Source organism: Accipiter gentilis, chromosome 24 (assembly GCF_929443795.1).
Source record: "Accipiter gentilis chromosome 24, bAccGen1.1, whole genome shotgun sequence".
Classification (NCBI taxonomy): Eukaryota; Metazoa; Chordata; class Aves; order Accipitriformes; family Accipitridae; genus Astur; species Astur gentilis.
In genome coordinates, this window is record NC_064903.1 from 6,984,114 (window position 1) to 7,004,130 (window position 20,017).

Consider the following 20,017-nt stretch of genomic DNA (forward strand, 5'->3'; position numbering starts at 1 on the left):
ACTTACACTAGAACAACGAGTACAGGGGGAAAAAAACCACAGCGCATGAAAGAAGTCATAAAGACTAAACACTGTAGAGACAGATCCTTAATAATGAGCAGGACAGAAATCACAAATGAGAAGGGGAACACTATGTAGTGACCAAGCTTAAATATTCAGTACTAATGGCTGATAATCATATTCTGTAAGCAGCAGGATCAGAGGTGTGATGTTGCAAACGCAATAAATCCCCAAGGAAACAATATGTCTTCAAGATGTTCTCTAGAAACTGCTTACGGTTGATTAAAGCAGCATCAATAACGTATATCTAGCTACGCACAGGCAGGTAACAATCGCCCCACGCTGCTAGTGAGAGAGGAAAAAAAGTGAAAGACCACATGACTTGCATTAACCTGAGCAGCTAAAAGCCAACAAAAACCAAACCAACAATACTGCAGTATTCTAGTTCCCTCAATCACATCAAAGAAGGGATGCACGTGCATTTTGTCACAAGTGACAAGAACTTTCTATTAAAAACATTTGTTAAGTCACAATTAACAAAACTCCCCTCTTTCACAGGAAATACCAATATTTGAGTATTTTTAATACAGACATAGCATCACTCATGAAAAGCAGTATTTTAATAAAGATTGAGAATATTATAATTTAATATACTTATTTCCAGTCAAACCTTTCACACTTTTACACATGAGAACATTTTTTACACTGCATACAGGTTATCTGTTTTCCAGTAAAACAGCTTGAAACCAGAAAGAATAATGAACACCCACAACCCAAAGCCCAAGGAAAACTGTAGAACTGGAATAAAAAGTAACATCTTTCTGATCTTCCCCCAGCCATTTTATAGTAGCCAAAATTTCTACTACGTCTGCTTCAGTGCTGCCTATACTTTCATATGTGGGAAGAAAGAAAAAGGACAATGCATCGTAACAGATATCTAGTTCTCAAAACCTTCTTGAGTATTAACATACAGACAGCACTCACACTTGCATCTCTAACAATCGATCTATCTGCCCCTGTAGCACGGGCTTCCTACATCCTTGATGATCCCTTACTGATCAGGAGGAAATCAGGAGCTACACATTTTTACACAATTTTTTAAATCTCACTTTAACCTGTGACAATTGCTTGGAACTTCTGGAAGGCTTCTGCGTTTCTTCTCTAATGAACTAAAAATCCTACAAGCACATGTAGTACAGGTAGTCAAAGTATAAATCTAGGCAGTAACTCCTCAGCTGATTTATCAATCATTAGTAAGAAAAGCTCTGTCATGGTTCTAACACTACAAGCAAAATGATGTCCAGTGAAATCCATTTGCGGAATGCGTATATATTAAAAATGTTGCCCACCACAAATATTTGCAAATATGTAACCATTATTTATTTTAAAAAGACAACCTTTTAACTATACCAAACTTACTCCTTAAAACAGGCTATTAACCTAACAGTTACCCTTCAGACAAGGCAAGCTTTGTATTGTTCCCTGAAAAAGCTGTGGTGTTCTCAACCAATGGTGTAAGGCAAGAAAAATGATTTTTTTAAATTTAAGCTGCTAAGTTGCTAAGAATACTGTGGAATCCAAAACATTTTTCTAGAGGCTACCTACTTGAATCTCACATGCTTTAGTCATGTGAAGAAACATTAAGAACCCAAACCCAAATACATACTATTTTTTTTCCCACGTTTGGTCACCAGTGTATTTCCCAGGAAAACACAAGAACAAATGCTAATGACAATTAGTGGATTTCTTGGAGGGATATGAGTTTTAAAATAGTCCTTTAAGCTTGGTATACTGTATACAGAAATGCAACAGTTAAATATGGTTGGCCAAAGCATAAGGAACTGGATGACCATCCACTACAGTCAACTTACCAAGGTGGCTTTGGCTACTCTGAAGAACAACTGAAACATTATAGCACATCCCACTTTTAAGCTTCCGTCCCCAAAACTACATAAAACCAACAGCAAGATCACCAACACTCACGCATTGTTTTAAAATTCCTCCACTAGCTTTGCGCAAGTGCAGGAACTACAACACTCATTTAACTTAACCCTAACAAACCCCACTTCCCTTAAGAACTCGTCATCATGCCCGCTCACCAATTTATCTGTGGCCTTCAGCAACCACTCTTCTAAGCATGGGTTTTCACAGCACAGTTTATGGAGCACACAATATTGCATGTCCAAGTTAGATTAGAAATAGTACGCATTAAAAAAAATCTTAATAGAAAATATCTTAGAAACATTTATTCAAGAGTGCAATACTGTACTTCTCACTCCAAAGTAATTAATCATTTCAATTAGAGTTGACTGGTCTAATGTGGAAACCTTTCCTGAGATAGTGAAAAAAATGCTTGGGTTTTATCCTCTCCATCAATATATACAGGAGCAAACTGAAATTTTATTCCAAGAACTGCTTTATGAACTTGAATTTATCACTAAATTGATTTTGGGCCTTCACATTTCTACGGGTAGGGAAATCTACAGAAGCCTAACAATAGATTTCAAAAAAAAAAGGGAAAAAAAGCCTTTGTAACACAACACTCACAGGAAACTGCCCATCTAACCAAATAATAGTGAGTGACACAAAAACAAGGAAACATTTTATTTCTCCCTTTCCAGCCTTTTGTCTTAACTAGTACTAAGTGAACAAGTCTACTTCCATAGATATGGATGGGTCCCTAAAAACCAGCGTGTCCCGTAGGCCTTCTTCAGATTAGCAGGTGGTTTTTTTGGTTTTTGGTTTTTTGTTTTAAAGGTCCTGGTTGACTTTCCTATGCCTTGTCAGTGGTACTTGTTAATGTGGACCCATTAGCCTACCTCTCCATTATTGACAACTTCCATTTCTACTTGCTGCGCTGAAGACCACTTACCTCACAAGAAGAATTAGCAAACATCAATGCAAGAAAAAGATATATTTTTTTTAATGCAATTAAATAGGGCAGCACTACCATGTCTTTCAGAGAATTCCAAAAGACAGAGGAGTTAACAGTGTTAAAAGACAGATGCTACTCATAAATCTAAATATGTGGGGGCAGGAATGAGGAAGTAGGAAACAAATAAAAATGGCATGGATAAAGAATTACTTCAGGAAGGTAACTGCTACCAAATTAGAATAAGACAATTAATATTCAGCCATTATGAAACGGACAGTGTTTACCTACCATACAATTTACTCTTTATCAAGCAAAATTAGTAGTACTGACTTTTCTGCAATATCTTGTGCCTTTATTTTAATTAGGCTCTCAATGAAGAGAAGTTTAGTATTCTAGTAATAATTCACAATTATTAGAAACTTCAACAATACATAAGTTATGAATTTCATTTTGTACCGCATAAAGCGATACAGGTAGATAACGCACACCAACAGGTATACTCACCTATACTGTCATCATTTACAGTCCACAAGGAACAACACTCAGGGGAAGAATAACCCAGTCTATTCTAAGTAACTGTACAGCATTTTCAAAATAAATAACCGTCTTATTCCAAAATTAAGTCACCAGAGGAAGAGTCTAAGCACAGGAAGATCTAATTTACAGGGCAGTCAAAAACTGCAGCATGATACTTAAATCACACCATCTTCCAGGTTTCTGCATAAACATCTGCCGCCTCTGCCTACAGGACATAGAAGTACACTGCAAGTGTCCTTTGACAGTGACACCACAGTTGTTTATACTTGGACAAAGTAGTAGCACCAGATCACCCAGTCATGAAAACTTGACATGTATTAGACTGAGGCATACAACTACATTTCTGATAATTTTGCACAAACACATAATGCCAGATCTGTCCTGGACAGAAGATATGCGATTCATCGTTAAACCTGTCTGAGAATTATAGGTTAATTTTACAAATAGGCAGAACAAGTTAGCACCTTCCTAGCACGTAGCTGTGGCATTTTTGATTCATTGACATTTATCGAGTGCTGCCAGGCCTTTTTCACAAAGGATGGGCACCAAAATATGATTGTTTTGTCAATTATAAAAACATCGCCTAACTGAAGCAATACTAAAACCAGTACTGCAGACAATGAAAGCCCTTACTTTATCAAGCACTGGTTGAATTTAGTGCTTTCTTTAAAAGAACACTGGGGGGGGGCAGGAATGGAGAAAAAGGGGAAGGGGGGAGAAAAGATGCAAAAGGTGGCACAGAGCACATAGCTTCAAACGTCACTGTTACTCTGAAGTATTCAACTTAAATGGTATTTTAAGAAGAAAATCAACCCTAACTTACACAGCAGGATGAAGAACCTCCAAGAGTAAATAAACACATTATTTGTCCAGTACAACCAATATAGACCATAACAAACCAAAATATTGTATTACATACCCAACAGCAATGCAAAATAGTATTTCCAATCATGTTACCAAATACCTTCTACTACATTTTCCTTAAAGACACTCCTTACTGCCTTAAGTTTGCGTTTTCTTCAATGCTAATTTATGATTATACTGTATCATTAAAATATTTTAAACAAGTATTTTCTTGCCATTTTTTACAATTCTATTTCTTGGTAATTTATATTTCTCTCAAACTAAACAACTTCTTTCCCTCTCCTTTTGATCTCATTCCATGTATATCCGTATAAAGACATTCCTTAGCATTGCCTTCTCAAGAGTTGAGGATCTAGTAACAACACTGGTGAAATACATTTTTCAAGTAACTTTTTTGCATGCCAATAATATTTTTTGCTTATTGCTTATTATCCTGAAATGATATTAACTGTTCTGATTTGTTACATTGCTTCTGAACGCGACAATTGCAATAGTTAAGCTTTTGTATGATGCTCAAAATAGCAGTATTTTCACAGCAATATGCAACTTATACTGTTTGACATGTCTATGTGATAATTTCCATCATCTACATGTTCCCTGAATAAACTACAGAATCTTCCTCTATTTTATTTGGAGTATAATCTATTCCCAGACTAGTGGCTCCAGAGAACCACTTAAATAGAAGTAACAATATGGTAAAATTTTAGCAGTCTGAGAACAGATACCCCAGATTTCTAACACTCTAGACTATCTTCTACGATATTGTGATACACAAGTCCCAATGTACAACATGCAACATGTACCCTTCAACTGTAAATGTCACTGTTAAGTCTTCTGTGCAGAAACTACCAAATCCTAAAAATTAAGTAGATAGTTAAAACCATCATGCTTTCCAGCAGTTAAAGGTTTCACTGTTGTTATTATTATTGAAAATTTAGAATATAAAATGCATCACCTGGTCTAGTGGAAGGTGTCCCTGCCCATGGCAGGGAGGTTGCAACTAAATGATCTTTAAGGTCCCTTCCAACCCAAACCATTCTATGCATTACACACACATTACACAAAGTCCTTTTTTAAAACTTAAGCAGTTCCACTTACTTCCCTATTTCACAATCTTTGCCTTTTCTATGCCTTCTCTAATTGCTATTCACCTTTAGAAAAGCAAGATGTTCAATGGAAACAACTCGGCCAAGTACTAGTAATTTCAATAATTTTTTTTTCCAGTATTCCTTTCAATTATCAACTGAGAGCACATTTTATACCAATTTTAACAGATTGCATTAACTGTATCTATCCTCTTTTTTGCTAAATAATGAAACTACAGACAATAACCACAGTAGTTTGATAATACAATACAATAGATGGGTTGCTACTGGTGAAAGGAACAGTCCCACTGCCCCCTTCTCCCTGCATTTACTTCTGGCCATATCTCACAGTCAAGGGCACTTGTCAGACCCTTTGTTCAGCAACAATCTATTAATTTCTTTTAGAATGAATTAGCTTTCCAACAGTTTAGTAGGTTAAGCTAGCTCAACAAGAGTCCTGTGGCTGGTGCAAGAAAACAGCTCTTTCCAAATGAGTAAGATGCTACAGCAGACATGATCGACTGTCAAATTATGTCGAAACTAAAAAAAAAAAAGAGATGTCTATACTGTTTTGGTAGGCTACAACTGCTTGAAAAGTTGCCATACACTGCTCCAAATCTAGCTTATCGTCTCTGGCTATAGCACTATGATGCATCCTTAGTACAGCACCCAAATGCCAGTACCAAGTGTTATCTAGCCAGCTATGAAACGCAAAAGCCTGGCCGCAACAGGCTCCTTTTCCAACAATAACAAACTCATAACTCACTCTGTTTTGTGGTGTCTGAATCAATGACCTGACAAGCCAATAGTTGATCACCTTTGCCTAAACCCTATATAAAATGGCAATGAAAGCAGCAGAGATGTGACAGAAATAGAAGGATGTTACACCCCTGCTGAACAGGGAACCACTAGCTCATTTCACCAAGTACGGCCAAGAGTGGTCTCATTTAGGTTCTATAATCCATTACTATTACAATGTTTCTTTAGCATAACAGACATGATTAGAATCTGACATTACTCTGTACAAAGCCAGGACTAACTTTATTCAACCACACGCAGCACTTACCAGTGAGTAGTTTAATACCCTAAGTGTATGTAATGAGAACTAGTTCTATTTCTAATGATTTTTTTCATTGATCTGTAGCTTCTAAAAATCATGCCAAAAAACATCATTACCAGAAAACAAACAGTATTTTTTTTTACTGCATTCATACCCAAGTTGTTTTGACTAACATTTTATCAGATGATAATCAAACAGAAATAACAGTTTTATTCCATTCTAACCAAGATCAGAAGAATTCTTAGAACAGTACTAGGCCTGCATGTGGGATACTTATGCACACTACTGATTTTTGTACAACACTACTTTTCTCAAAAAGCTAGCTACATTTTTGACACTTAGTGAAGGTCAAAAGCCCGAGAGCCATTTAATTTCTAAAGCTACTGAACTTTACAACAAACAAAGAAAACCTCATTAACTAAAACTCAAAACCTCATTACCTGAAACTCAACAGCAAATTAATATGTAACAACCAATTTAAAATTGGTGAACTGTTTGGTCAAAGACAAAAAATAACAGGAAGTAAAACATTACACCACCTTCTATAGACTTTCTGAAATTTAGTCAGCTTTTACTGTGTTACAAGTTAGAATTCAAACTTGCTTTCAGACTAAGAGAATTTTGTTCTCAAAATTCTGCAAGCTATATATTCCGAGGGACTATACATTACTGTCAGACTGAATTTTTTTACATCAATTTAGGAAATTTCTCTCTCAACACTCTGCTAAAAAAGGTTAAGATCAACACGCCGTACCCACCACATCATTTTCCTTAGTGTTCTGTAAGTGTCTCCAAGATGCAACACACCACCACAGAAAAGTATCCAGGCCAGTCCTGGTGCAGAAAACAGGAGAGCTGTTTCAGCACAGCACCGCACCTACGCCAAGACGGCCCTGATCTCAGTATTTCTTCCCATTAGTCCACACTGTTTCCAGCAGGAAATTTACTGTATAGACCTGTTCTTGCAAATTTTCATGTTTAACTCCCTAAGGAAAAGTTGGAACTACAAAATCTTGAAGCTTAAGTCAGAACTGCTGAAGCCTCTCTTTGAAAGGAGACTTAATGTGAAAATATATCCCATCCAATTTGCAAAGACACACATTTATAAATTCATGCTTATTACAGTTGTAAACTACCTGAACAAAAGAATATTGAACAATCTCTTCAAAAGAATAACAAGCAGTAGAAAATCTAGGTAATACAAGCTAAAATGTACAACTACATAACTTTCTGTAAAAACTGCTACTCAACAGGAGCATTTTTTATGAATTATAAACCTGTTTGCTTTAAATCCATATGCGGATTTTTCAGACACTGCTGCAGCAAAATACTTCCATACAACACGCCAGTCATTTACAGCTCATCAACAGCATAGACAAAACAACGAAACAGTAATTTTCCAAGTACAGTATGGGATCCTAGTAAAAATGTACATAGCTACTTGGGTTTCAGTGTTGTGAGAACCTTACTGTAATCAAAACAGTAACAGCTTAATGAATCTGTCATAGCAGTTATATTTAACAAATATCAGTTAACTGAAAACTACCATTTATAATGCCAGAACACAGATAGGGAAAATCTTAAAACTTTTTAGTACAGGTATACAGTAATTAAAGTAATTTTCTACTTAAGACTACATTTTAAGATGAATGACAGTTCTTAAGAAGCAAGATCAGAACGAACATTATTCTCACAGCATTACTTGTTATGAATATGCTATGGCTCCCCAGACTGGAAAGAAATAAACCTTAATATAGCAGAAACAAAAGCTTGAAATGCCACACACAAAATGAATGAAATGGCATTCTTTCCAGCAGTCAGCATCCTACAATGCACAGACCTCCTGAAGAGTAGTACTATACTCTATTCATAACTTTTTTCTACACCACACTAAGCCAGGAGGGTAGAGTGATAAAAACGGTATGTTAGTAAGATGATAAAGATTATTCTTAACTACACTAGTTACAGCATTTCGTTCTTTTGACATCAAAAAAAAAGTAGGGGTCACAACTGGCTGTTACTGATTTATACTGACAGAAATTGGGCTCAAATGTTAAATAAAGATTAGTTAATATTTGCAGACGACTTTGAACATACAAAATGCTATGTAAGTAGCAAGTATTAAGTCTTCCCACACACTCATTTTGGCATGCCTCCAAGCAGGGAAGTCCCACAGAAACATTTCAGCAGCAGTAAGGAGAAACTGAGAGCACTCAGGCAATTGCAGCTATATTCACAACAGTCCTTCTAAGGAGCACCTGCAAAACTGGGGAGAACCAATGCCCACTAGCCATGCTCACTGCCATCTACAAATTCAAGACCGAAGTAGTAAATCCCGTTCCAACATGGCTTATATAAATGGATACTGAACAACCTGAATCTCTATAGTCTTCTGTGCAACCTAAAATGATCTACAAAACTCCAAAAACCTTGTACATGTGGCTTTCCTGTTGTCTAGTTATTTCTGACCAGACTACAACTTCGCAAAGGAAAATCACAGCCTACAGTGTAGCTGTCAGTTTGATTATTCACACAGAAGCTTATTTTCAACAAATCATAGCTTCTGCCTAGAGCGGACCAGTTTACCCAGATCTAAATTCTAAAATGGTGAGGAATTAAGCAATAAATCACTATGCAACAGTTTCTGATCAATCAGCTGTAAGGCTATTCCTGAACACCTAAAGAAGAAAGCCGGCATCTTCTTAGCTAGTTGAAAAACAAATCAGAGGATTCCACACTGTAAACAACACTCTGCTAGTCTATCTTTTAAGAGCAGAAGAAAACTAAGCCTAAAGTGAGGTAGAGAGGAGAGGCAGGCAATGTGTTCAGGCATTAGGTCTATTTCTCAGTATCTCTGAAGGACAATATTAATATTTTATGAGATTAAAAAAGGATATGTCTGGTTTAATTATCAGGTACTCCCGGAGATGAGACCTGTAGCCTCAGCATGCCCCCAAAAACTCAGAAGCTAGGAGGCAGATGAGTTGGGAGGGATGAGACTTCAGATCATTGCATAGGTTGGTCCACATTCTAAAAAAAGGCCGAAGACAGACCTCACGTACAGAACTGGCACTGCAGCTTCCATAAACCACGGAAAACTCAAGAGTGCAAAGGCTCATAATAAGATCTAACCACAACAGGCTGGTAAGCATCCAACTGAATGAAGGAGGAGGTCTAGCAGGGTTTTGACAACAGCATCTGATTAACCATGCTAAGGCTGGAAGAAAATCTTGAGGGGAGGTAACTCTTCTGTAACTGTTCCTAAAGCTTCTCTTACCCCTTCCATCTCATTCCAAGTAACACCTGCACAAATTCTAACTAGTGTGTAGGCTGAAACCAAAGAAAAAAGTACATGATCCTCCCGCCTGCACAAATTAATGCAAATAAACAGCAGTCCTAAATTTCCCTGCAGAGGTCTAATTGATCTATGACAGACTATCTAACATTTCGGGGGGGAGAAAAAAAAAGATAAAACTGAGATCGCTACAAAGATTAGAGGATTACTTTTGGAACTGGCATATTGCCCAAATGGTTTTTAATAGTAAGATCAGGTAGAAAAGCAGCAGACAACAGCAGGAGTAGTTTTATTTTCCTCGTACTACAGTTACGGAAAACATTGCCACTACTCTTGGACCAGGCAACTGATAGGACACTTTTATCTACTGAAAGGGGCCGTCCCACTCAATTCTGTATTCTCACCAGCCAAAAGCTCCTGTGTATCCTTTTCCATGCAGGAGCAACACCCATTTGACTCCACAGAGGTTTAACCCACAGAAAACTACTCTTCTTCACAGTTTAGCTCCTTAAACCAGTTCACCTATGGGGTTCAAATGGACAGAAAACACAGGCACAAGGCAAACAACAGAAGTACGCGGTCAGGACAGAGACAAGACCACCCTGTTAGGAGCAGCTAGCCATCGAACTGGCCTTGTTACATGGTGAAGGCACATCTTCAGTAGCTTGAAGGGAACAAGCATGGAAGGAAGACAACTGTGAAAGAGGGAAACTCTGCACATGGAGTTACGTTCAAAAATTACTTACAGTTACGTAACTGTCCAGTTCTGTTCTTTCGTATCAGTTAAGTAACTTAGTCTCTCCACCAACTACCCTCACAGAAAAAACAACTTTCCATTTTCAGTGGATTGCCAGCTTCATTTCTCTCCTCCAGATCCCCCCACAAAAGGCTTTAATGATTAATTTTTCAATTTCTAACTTGATCAAACATTTAAGTCAAACATTTGCACCTTCCACATCTGACAGGACAATGTAATCCAAGATTAAGATTTTACATAAAAGCACTTATTTATACTTTATATAACTCAATGCCAACATATTCCACAACAGAAACAAAAAAGTCACGGTGATGCAACTGGACACAGAACATACTTTTGAAATGGTTCTAGTAAGCCATCAACATATTCTTACACTTCCCTATCTTTCCCATCTTCCTTGGTATACTTTCCTTCATCCTGGTAATCCTATTTCATCTTCTAGGATGCTTAAATCCTTATATACTGTCAAGTAGGCCTTACTGTAATGGAATTGAAAAACTTCAGCAAGTTTTTTGAATCCTCAAGCTACCAAGAACATGGACTCAATCTTGCATCCAAAAGAACTGTTAGAATTTTTCCATGCTTCTCTTCACTGGAGATAGGGGAAGACTAAACCCATTTGTAGGATTATGCAAGAATGCATAAATCCTCTTTGTAAACAAAACTTCCCTAACCAGTTCTGAATGCAAGGTACACTTCACAGAGTTTATACCCCCTTGGCACAAAAAGGAAAAAACTTGAGAATTCGGTTTTACAGAGACTGCTCTTGCATTTGGGGGTGAATATGAACAATCTTAACGCCTGACCCACTGTCTATGAAGAGGATGACTTACTGTATTTTCTTCTATCCACAGTGTCATTAAACTGAAAGTTTCTAAAAATGTTTTTTTTTAACATTTTTATATCACACTGATGCATACAACCTATGTCTTGCCACCTTTGAAAATTTTTGCTTGGCAGCGACTACTGCTGTAAGGCACAAATATACGCTCTCCTAAGTCACAACTTTATTAACTTCCATAAAACCATTGCATTGCTGAATAAAAATTGAGCAGTATAACCAGAAAGACAATGCAATGCAGCAAGAGAAATAAAATGCCTAAAGGCTGATTTTCCTGATTATTTTTCAACTGTCAAGCCACAGGTCTACTAGTTTACAAAATCGGTTCTACCTCACAGTAGAGTAACAATATACCATACTGACATTGCTATGTCAGCAATACTTTTTAATTCATAAACATTTTAAACAAATATATATAAATACATCAGGTTTGAAAATACAGCTTATCAAAGTCAAATGGAAGCTCACTTAATAAAACAAGAGCAGCTTAAACATGGAATATTGTAGACAAAAATGTAATCCAGCAGCACATGCAAAAAAAACCCAAACATTTTTCCATTATCGTTTAAGTATTTGCTTTAATAAACCACTTCTGTGTTTGGTAAATCAATACACAAAAGCCAGTTTCACCTTCTGTTGGCCAATCGTTTATTAGGCAAGTAACAACAGACCTATACCACAGATGCAAGAGAGATACTTGTGCAGCTTTCCTTTCTGGTTACCATAGTTTCAAATGAACTGTAGATTTCTAGAAATAATACTTATGAGAAGGAATAAAAATATCACTGCTTAAATACAAAGACCGCAAGAAGAATCATTTTGATCGGTGTATGAATGACACTTAAGTGAAGAGGTAAATGCTTAGGAAAGGAAGTTTTATTTGCAAGACCTTGTCATAGACACAGTAGTGAAAACTGAGCATGGACAGCAGAAAAATAAAGACAGTAAATGGGACCAGAGGGAAGAGGAAAGTAGGCACCAAAAAGACATTCTGTAGCCATTCACACCTCTCTCTCTCTTTTCTAATAATTCCCAATAAAAACTGCAATCAGCTCTAAGCCAGGTCATTAGCTTTAAAAGCCTCCATCATCAAGGAATACTTTCCAAACATATACTGGGGAATGTAAGGGCATGAATCTTCATAGGAATTTAAGATGACTTTAAAACCTGAAATAAAAAAAAGACCTCCCAATAAGAACAGCATAACAGGTTGCCAGAGAGATTTTGGAAACCCCATCCTCTGAGATACTAAAAACTTGACTGGACAAATTCCTGAGCAACCCGGTCTAACTGGACAAGCTTTAAGTAGGAGGTTGGACTAGACCTCCAGAGGGCCTTTCCCTCCAATACAGTTCTGTGACCTAGAACACAAGTAATTTTTTCATTGTGGCATCACTTCCAGGAAGCAACTGCCCATCCACAATGCAAAGCTTTATTTTATGTGGAATTAAAAGAAAGTATAGTTTTCAAACAGGTACATAAAGCAACAACAAAAATAAAACGGTGTATGGCAGCACACCAAACCAGAACTTTCTTGTAAGAATATAGTTCCCATCCCCAAACAGTACAAAATAACAAAACTTTAAAAATACTTATGTTATTAATGTTAAATTATAAATATCACAGTTTCCTTTTCAACTGTATTTAAATTGTATTCTTTACCCTAAATCAAGATACAATAGTCAGTATCAATTCTACTTCCTGTTTGTCTACCAGAAGCATAGAGCACTGCCAGACATAGACTGCAGCCATTGGTCATTCTCATATTGGAAAAAAAACCCATCAAGTTTCCCCAGTTTTCTCCCTTGGAAAAAATATCATAATTAATCAGTTCTCTGTTTCTAAGAAGATCAGAAGTGAAATGAAGAATATTGCCAGTGGTCAGGATGTACTGCCTTATTACTCAAATTAAATTAGTTGGGCACTACATCCATAACTATAAAAAATATCTTATTCAAGGAGTCATGTCATAGAAAATCACCTTCAAATTAAAAACTAGACACCTCAAATGCACGCTACTTGAATTACAAAACTGTGTTCCTGACATTTACGACATACATTGTTTTTTTAGTAACTTCAATTGCCCATAGTAAGATAAAAAAAGTAACATATAAAAACCCACGGATCTTCAATATTCACACCCCTACTCCATACAAACTCTCCTCAAACTGAACACTCCCTGCTGGAAGATTACACTCCGACAAATAATATCAGCCAATTACACTGCTTGCATATTATCGGCTTACTAAGACTTGATATGGTCCAAACTTCCAGAGTTGATCCTTCTTAAGGGATGAACTGGGAGTTTTACCTAAAGGAATAACAGGTAATGGCATGAAAGACAGAAAAGCCTCATCCTGAACGGCTTATTTTTATTTGCAAACAAAGTAAAAGTCAAATCTTTTTTTCCCAGATGAGACGCTGCAAGGAAGATATAATTATTTCATAAAACTTAGGCTGAAATCCTACGTTAAGTAAAAAAATGCAGTTCAGCCATAACCAAGAACTACACTACCTCCAAATCAAAAATATTCATCTCTTTCTAGGCAGATCACATGTATTAGGCAGTAGGAAAATAACTGCATTTAAGTCCTCTTTGCCATATAACTACATGTGCTACATCACCACATCTTCCCAGGAAGCATCGGATTAACAAGCACGTACACTAAATGATGCCCATCACTCAGTGGGAGTGGGGTGCTACTGGGGTAGGGAGAAGAAACTCAGGGGAAGCCTGCAGGTAAGGTTAGTTGTCCTGCAGATGACCCAAATCTCACTCACTGGCCAGAAGTTGAGCAGCATTTCACCAAAACTTGGCAGCCACTCGAAGCCAATTTTGAAATGCAATCCCAACTAAATAAAACACGCATTCCTAAGGTTTGTTGTTTCTTTTTTAAGTGGTCAGTAGTTTCGGAAATGTTTTGTGCTGTCTAACATGGCAGTATATTTGATTTCTTTTCATTATTTTGCTGTAGAAAACACTGAAATTTGGACTTCAGCTATAATTCTTCTTATCAATCTAGACCACTGCAGGCATACATATTAGATGACAACGTGCACCATTTGGGACCTTTCTCAAAATGTAAGCAGAAGTCATTGGCTTGCCCTATTAACCCTAGAACAATGGGAACAGATGCAAAAATTTCCTCTCTAGGAGCCACACAGAAGTGCTAACAGAAAGCTGCTGTAGAAAACAAATATTCTTCCAATGAATTCTAGTGCCACACATATTCCCTCACTCTAATCCAACGACTAACCTTTACTGAAACAAAAGCATAGACAAGTAAAAGGCATAAAAGCTTGTATAAGGGCAAGACTAATAAGCCATCAGATTCAGAGCCATAAGAAAATAAAACATTCACCTACCTGAAAAAAAACCAAACCCAAAACCAACCAACACACGCTCCCATCTCTAGATACTTGGGTTGGGGTATGTATTGTGATTAACTTCTCAATCACACATCACAATCTACCTGCCAATATATGCCAATCTTCTTACATCTACTCACTCTTTCTGATTACATTCTTTTACAAAAATAAGCCCTCCAGAGGGGCAAGTTACAGCTAGTTACACAATCAAAAAAATGTACAGAATAGACAACATAAAAAACATACTGGGACATAAAGTGGGTACCTGGATAAAGCAGTTACATGACAGCTAACTGTATTTCCCTCCAAAATCACAATAAGACAAGAGGCTAAGTGCATATGAATGCAGTCCTATACATCCTTCATTTCTGACTCAAATTGGGATAAAAAAAGTTTAAAAACAGAGTGTGCCTGTGCTCCTCCATACAACTCTGTAGCCAGTAAAGGCTAGGAAAAGCTAACTGTCACATGAAAGTCAAGGGGGTACCTTGGAGGATCAAATCTTCCCCCATCCCCAAAACTGGGTGCCAGATCTCTCCTCAGATGTGACCAGTTGAGGGAAAATGCTTGTGAGATGAAAGAACAGAAACATCTCGCCCTCCCTTCTTCTCTACCCAAGATCTCACAGATCTGAGAATTTCTTCACAGTGCAACACTTGGACATACAGAGATACTAAAAAGGGACAGAGTATACTGTGAAATATTGCAATGGCATAACCCATCAGGTTTAGGATGAAGACTGGTCTAGTCTCAGTGATTCCAGCCATCAAACTGAGAGGATCAAGAAAAGAGAACACGGTTTTTGTGTTGGTACCTGAACAGTGAAACATCCTCCTCAAGATAGAAGCCAGCCAGACAACAGCCCCTCAAGCTTCCTGACTTGAACAAGTCAGCATTAGCCCTACACTTGTCTGTGGTGATCTAGATGAGGGGGCCACCTTCAGAAGTTTCCCTTACTTTGTATTTACTTTCAAAAAAAAAAGAATCCAACTTAACCAGATTCTTATGAACTGCAACATGAGAAAACTTAAAGAAAATAATTTTTAATTAAAACCACATACAATTAAACAGTAAATTTTTAATCTCCAACTCTCAAACCCGGAGTTTTCACTGTATCACTCGTAAGTAAATATCTGACCTTGTTAAAAGTCACTTCAGATTTCAAGGCTTACCCTTAAACCACAAAGATACACAACTTGTTGAAAGCAAATTCCCCTCCCCCCCCTCCCATATAAAAAGCCAACGGAAGTCACCGGACCGATCTTCAAACATGAAATCTGTTCACAGAACGGAGCAGGAGTTTAACTGGTTCACTCCAGAAAGCGGCCCTTCAGAAAAAAACGAACGCTAGAGCAAAAGCTTCGCTTACGCCGATGCAATACCGCCAAGGTCACCAAAAGGTTCTCCCTCCCGACCTTCCTTCAACGAGGCAGAACCCGGAGCCTCCCTCCCTCCGCCGGCTGCCCCCAGCAGCGCTCTCCCTCCCCGCAGCCCCTTCCCCGCCCTCGGCAGCGCCCCCTGGGGCGCAGGGCCGGCCCCCGCAGCAGAGACGCCCCAGGCCGCCCCGCAGCGCCCGCGACTCGACCCGTCCACACCCGTCTCCAGCAGGAGCCCCGACCGCAACAGACCGCGGCGAGGAACTCCGCACGCTGCCGACTGCCTCCTGGCGAGAAGGACCCCAGGACCTTCACCAGGACGTGCAACCTGCCCGTTTAGTTCCGCCTCTGCCCGCAGCCAACAGGCCAGAGGGTCTGGAGGCAGGAAGAGGACCAGAGCCCATCGGACCACCGGACGGACAGGGACAGGAGCGCTACGGGACCGTAAAGAACTCCCATTTTTACTTACCCTTTGACTTTAAAAGCAGAGGCGATTTAAAACGTCGGGTGGCGTTGAATCTAAACCAATGGAATAAGGCTGTAAGCCACCACTTAGGTGTTGGTGATGCATATGGAAGAGAGCTCTTTCCGTTCCTCCATAGATTTGTCGCGCGTAAACTTCCTATTTTCCAACCTAAAACTCCAACTCCCTGCTCACCCCAGTCTCCCAAGGACAAAGTTAACACTTCATTCTCTCTTCTTTGTCAATGAGCCTCACATAAGGAAGCTGAAGTTCTCAGAATGCGAATGTTTTAAGTGATACTGAGAAAGCGAGCAGAGCTTATTTAAGAATATTAAACTGATATGTTGATGGCTGCTATCAATCACTTCTTTCCATTACAAGACAATTACTGAAGCAGATGAAGCTCTTGGAAATTCTAGCATCTAGCTGACAGAGACACAATCTACAACACATTCCTTTTCCAGTATGTTTTCTTCATTCCTCACACACACACACACAAAAACCAAAACCAAAAAGACTCAACACCAAAAACCAACATTACCGTTTTGGAAATTCACACCTACAATACTCTCCCTGAGGCTTCAAACTAATCGGAGAAGAAATGGTCACAACGTAGGCACGGATCACACAGAGTTCATAACCTCATCTCATTTGACAAAACACAGCATTCCAGTAACACAACCAAGAAGCAGAAGTAACCAGCAGAAATATTTGCTTACTTTTGGGGATTCATTTGGTGAAAACAAGCAACTGAAGTGTTTAAGGTTTCTGTAAAACATACAACCTGTTTATGCTGGCACAAAGTTCCAGAAAACCTAATCTCTTCTATAACATTTGCCTGCAGCAAAACAACCCAGACCGTAACACCACAAATGAAAATGACAAATGAGGACTCTCAAATCACTCTAAATTTGAACCGTAAGTGACAGAGAGCAATCCAATTAAAAAAAAGTTCATAATGCTCTGATGTACCAACGTTATTTCATGATTTGACTAAGTCTAATGTAGTTGCTCCCACCAACAAGAGCACGCACTTTCAAGTGGTTTGTTGCCTGCAGCTATTTCCTACAGGAGACGGTAGTAGCATGTAATATTCAAGAGAAGCTGTCTATGTTACTTTTTTTAAAAATAATTCAGTTGCTGTTGATAAGTTACACTGAAACAAAATAAAACCAAAGAGAGCATTTAACTGACAATTCTATTTACACTCCTTCCAAGTGGAAATTATTTCATTCTGCACATTTATGCCTTTAAAGACTTTAACACGTAAAGCTGGAATGCGATATATTCACGGAACTTGAGTTAGATTTAACAGTCAGCTAACTGAATACTCCTATTTTAAAAAACTGAATGCTCTTCAAGTGGCACAAAGCATTTTTAAACCAAATATTTTAATAAGCTATGAACCTACCAGTTTTTGGTCCTTTCACAGAACCCAATTTTTAAAAACATATTAAAATATCACAGCGTCATTAATTTGAATCAACTTACTCAAACAAGTAATTTCAACTTTTGGTTGTAAAACATCAAGACTTTATGGCCAAAAGAAAAAAGATGTGTACATAAACTTTAACTACTCTTCCTAAATACAAGTTTAACGAACCTTTGCATTGCTTATTGACTTTACTCGGTACTATCTTCCTGAAACTGTAAGCGGATGAAAAAGTTCCAAAAACTTAACTCTGGCCCAAGTACAGAACTTGGGAGGTATCTGAGCGCTAGGAAGTTTCACAGGAGTCTCTCCCATCCCCCCAGTTCCACACCTGGGGTTCTTTGTTTGTTTCAATTTAAGCTTATACAACATCCAATGTTAAGTTTACTACGCTTAATACCAACGACAGCATCAGAAATTCACGGATTCCTCTCACAGGTTGCATAACACCCACCTGTAGATGACTCCACAAAATGTCATTGGTGTTGCTGAGAAGGACCCACATGAGCCCCATCGGTTACAGAGCAAGATCTATCTGTTAGAGATGAGAATTAATTTCTATTTTTCTCCTTTGTGTAACTTTAATTAATCAGAACAGTATGGGGATTCCACCCCATTCAGCTCCAGTGCTTAAAGCAGCAAAAAGAGGAAGGTTTATGATAACAGCATGGCAGCTGTCTTTTCACACCCCGTTTCGTTTTGTAATGAAACTGTTATCATGGTTATAAGGGAAAAGAAACTGCACTGCCCAGCAAAGAGCCCCATTCAAGACCTGTGGCACTGTGATTCTGCGCCTGATCACCACCAAGATTTAGCCACAAAATTAAAGAGTTGGGGATAATGAGCAAGTAATACCAAGAAGACGAAGATTAATGTCTGTCAATTGCACAACCACTCGTGGTGTTTATTTACCTGCCTGTAACCAGCCAGCCGGCACACGGATATTTCCTAAGTCCTGGACGGTTAGATACCAGATAAAACGCTCCAGGAATAACAACAAACACGTGGACAGATGACGGATTCGGGGAAAAGAGAATATGAGAAAGGGAAAAAGTTCTTTCAAATGGCCAAGCACTGTAAACGAGAAGGAGGTCGTCAATCGCCCACCGGGGCCGAGCCGCCGAGAGTTAACAGCGAGACCTCTGCTCGGGGAACATCTCACGCTAGGAACTCTCCTTTCTGATCGTTCACATCAGGACCGACCAAACCCCCCAGGCAGCACAACACCGGCCGTACAACGGCGTCGAGGGAAGCCATCCAAAAGGCGCCTTCCCCCGCGAACACGACCCGCCAGACCCGCGAAGCCGACTTCCACGAGGCGACCTCCGCGCCGCCGCCCGGCTTCCCGAGCCCCGCTGCCCTCGGCGCACACCGCGGTGGGCCCGCCGGAGGTGCCCGGCCAAGCCGGGCTGCCCGCCGCGGGGCGCGGGAGGAAGCCGCCGCCTCCCCGCCCGGGCGCTGGCCAATGGGCGGCGGGCGAGGCGGCGACGGCCCGAAGCGGCGGCGGCGGCGGCGGAGCAGGCCCCGGCGGGGCCGCGTGTGACGCACTTCGGTAACCCGACTCCCCGCCCCCGGCACGAACCGCCGCGCTGACATGGCCCCACCGAGGGAGACGGCAGCGGGGAGCGGAGCAACCTCGGCCGCCACGGGTTACCGCCGGGCACTCCTGCCGCGGCCGGCCGGGCCGGGGCGCTCCTCCCGGGGGAGGCGAGGGAAAACGCGGGGTCACGCACCGGCGGATAAGGCGCCTGATGAGACCGGACACGCCAGGGTGTGGCTGCGGGAGCACACGGGAAGAGAGCACTTAGCCAGCGCGGGCGGGGGGCAGCCGTGCTAGCCGGGCTGCCAAAAAGTAATTAAAAAAAAAAAAAAGAAAAGAAAAATCCCACAACACAAACACCCACAGTAACTACAGCACCGGACTCGGCGGTTATTGAAACTTTGTGTTAACTCCGAACACTGCATCCCGTGGGAAGACAACAACGGCGAGAGCCGAGGCGATACAATAAATAAATAAAAAGCGGCCAAAGAGGGAGCCGAGCGCCTTCACTCCCCGTTCTTGG

The 20,017-nt window shown here is 39.7% G+C and overlaps 1 protein-coding gene across 5 annotated transcripts in view; it reads right to left on the reverse strand.

Annotated features, from left to right (window-relative positions):
• STAG2 (stromal antigen 2) overlaps positions 1-20,017 on the reverse strand; it is an 80,965-nt gene that overhangs the window by 58,890 nt on the left and 2,058 nt on the right. The gene's annotated exons all lie outside the window — the stretch shown is intronic.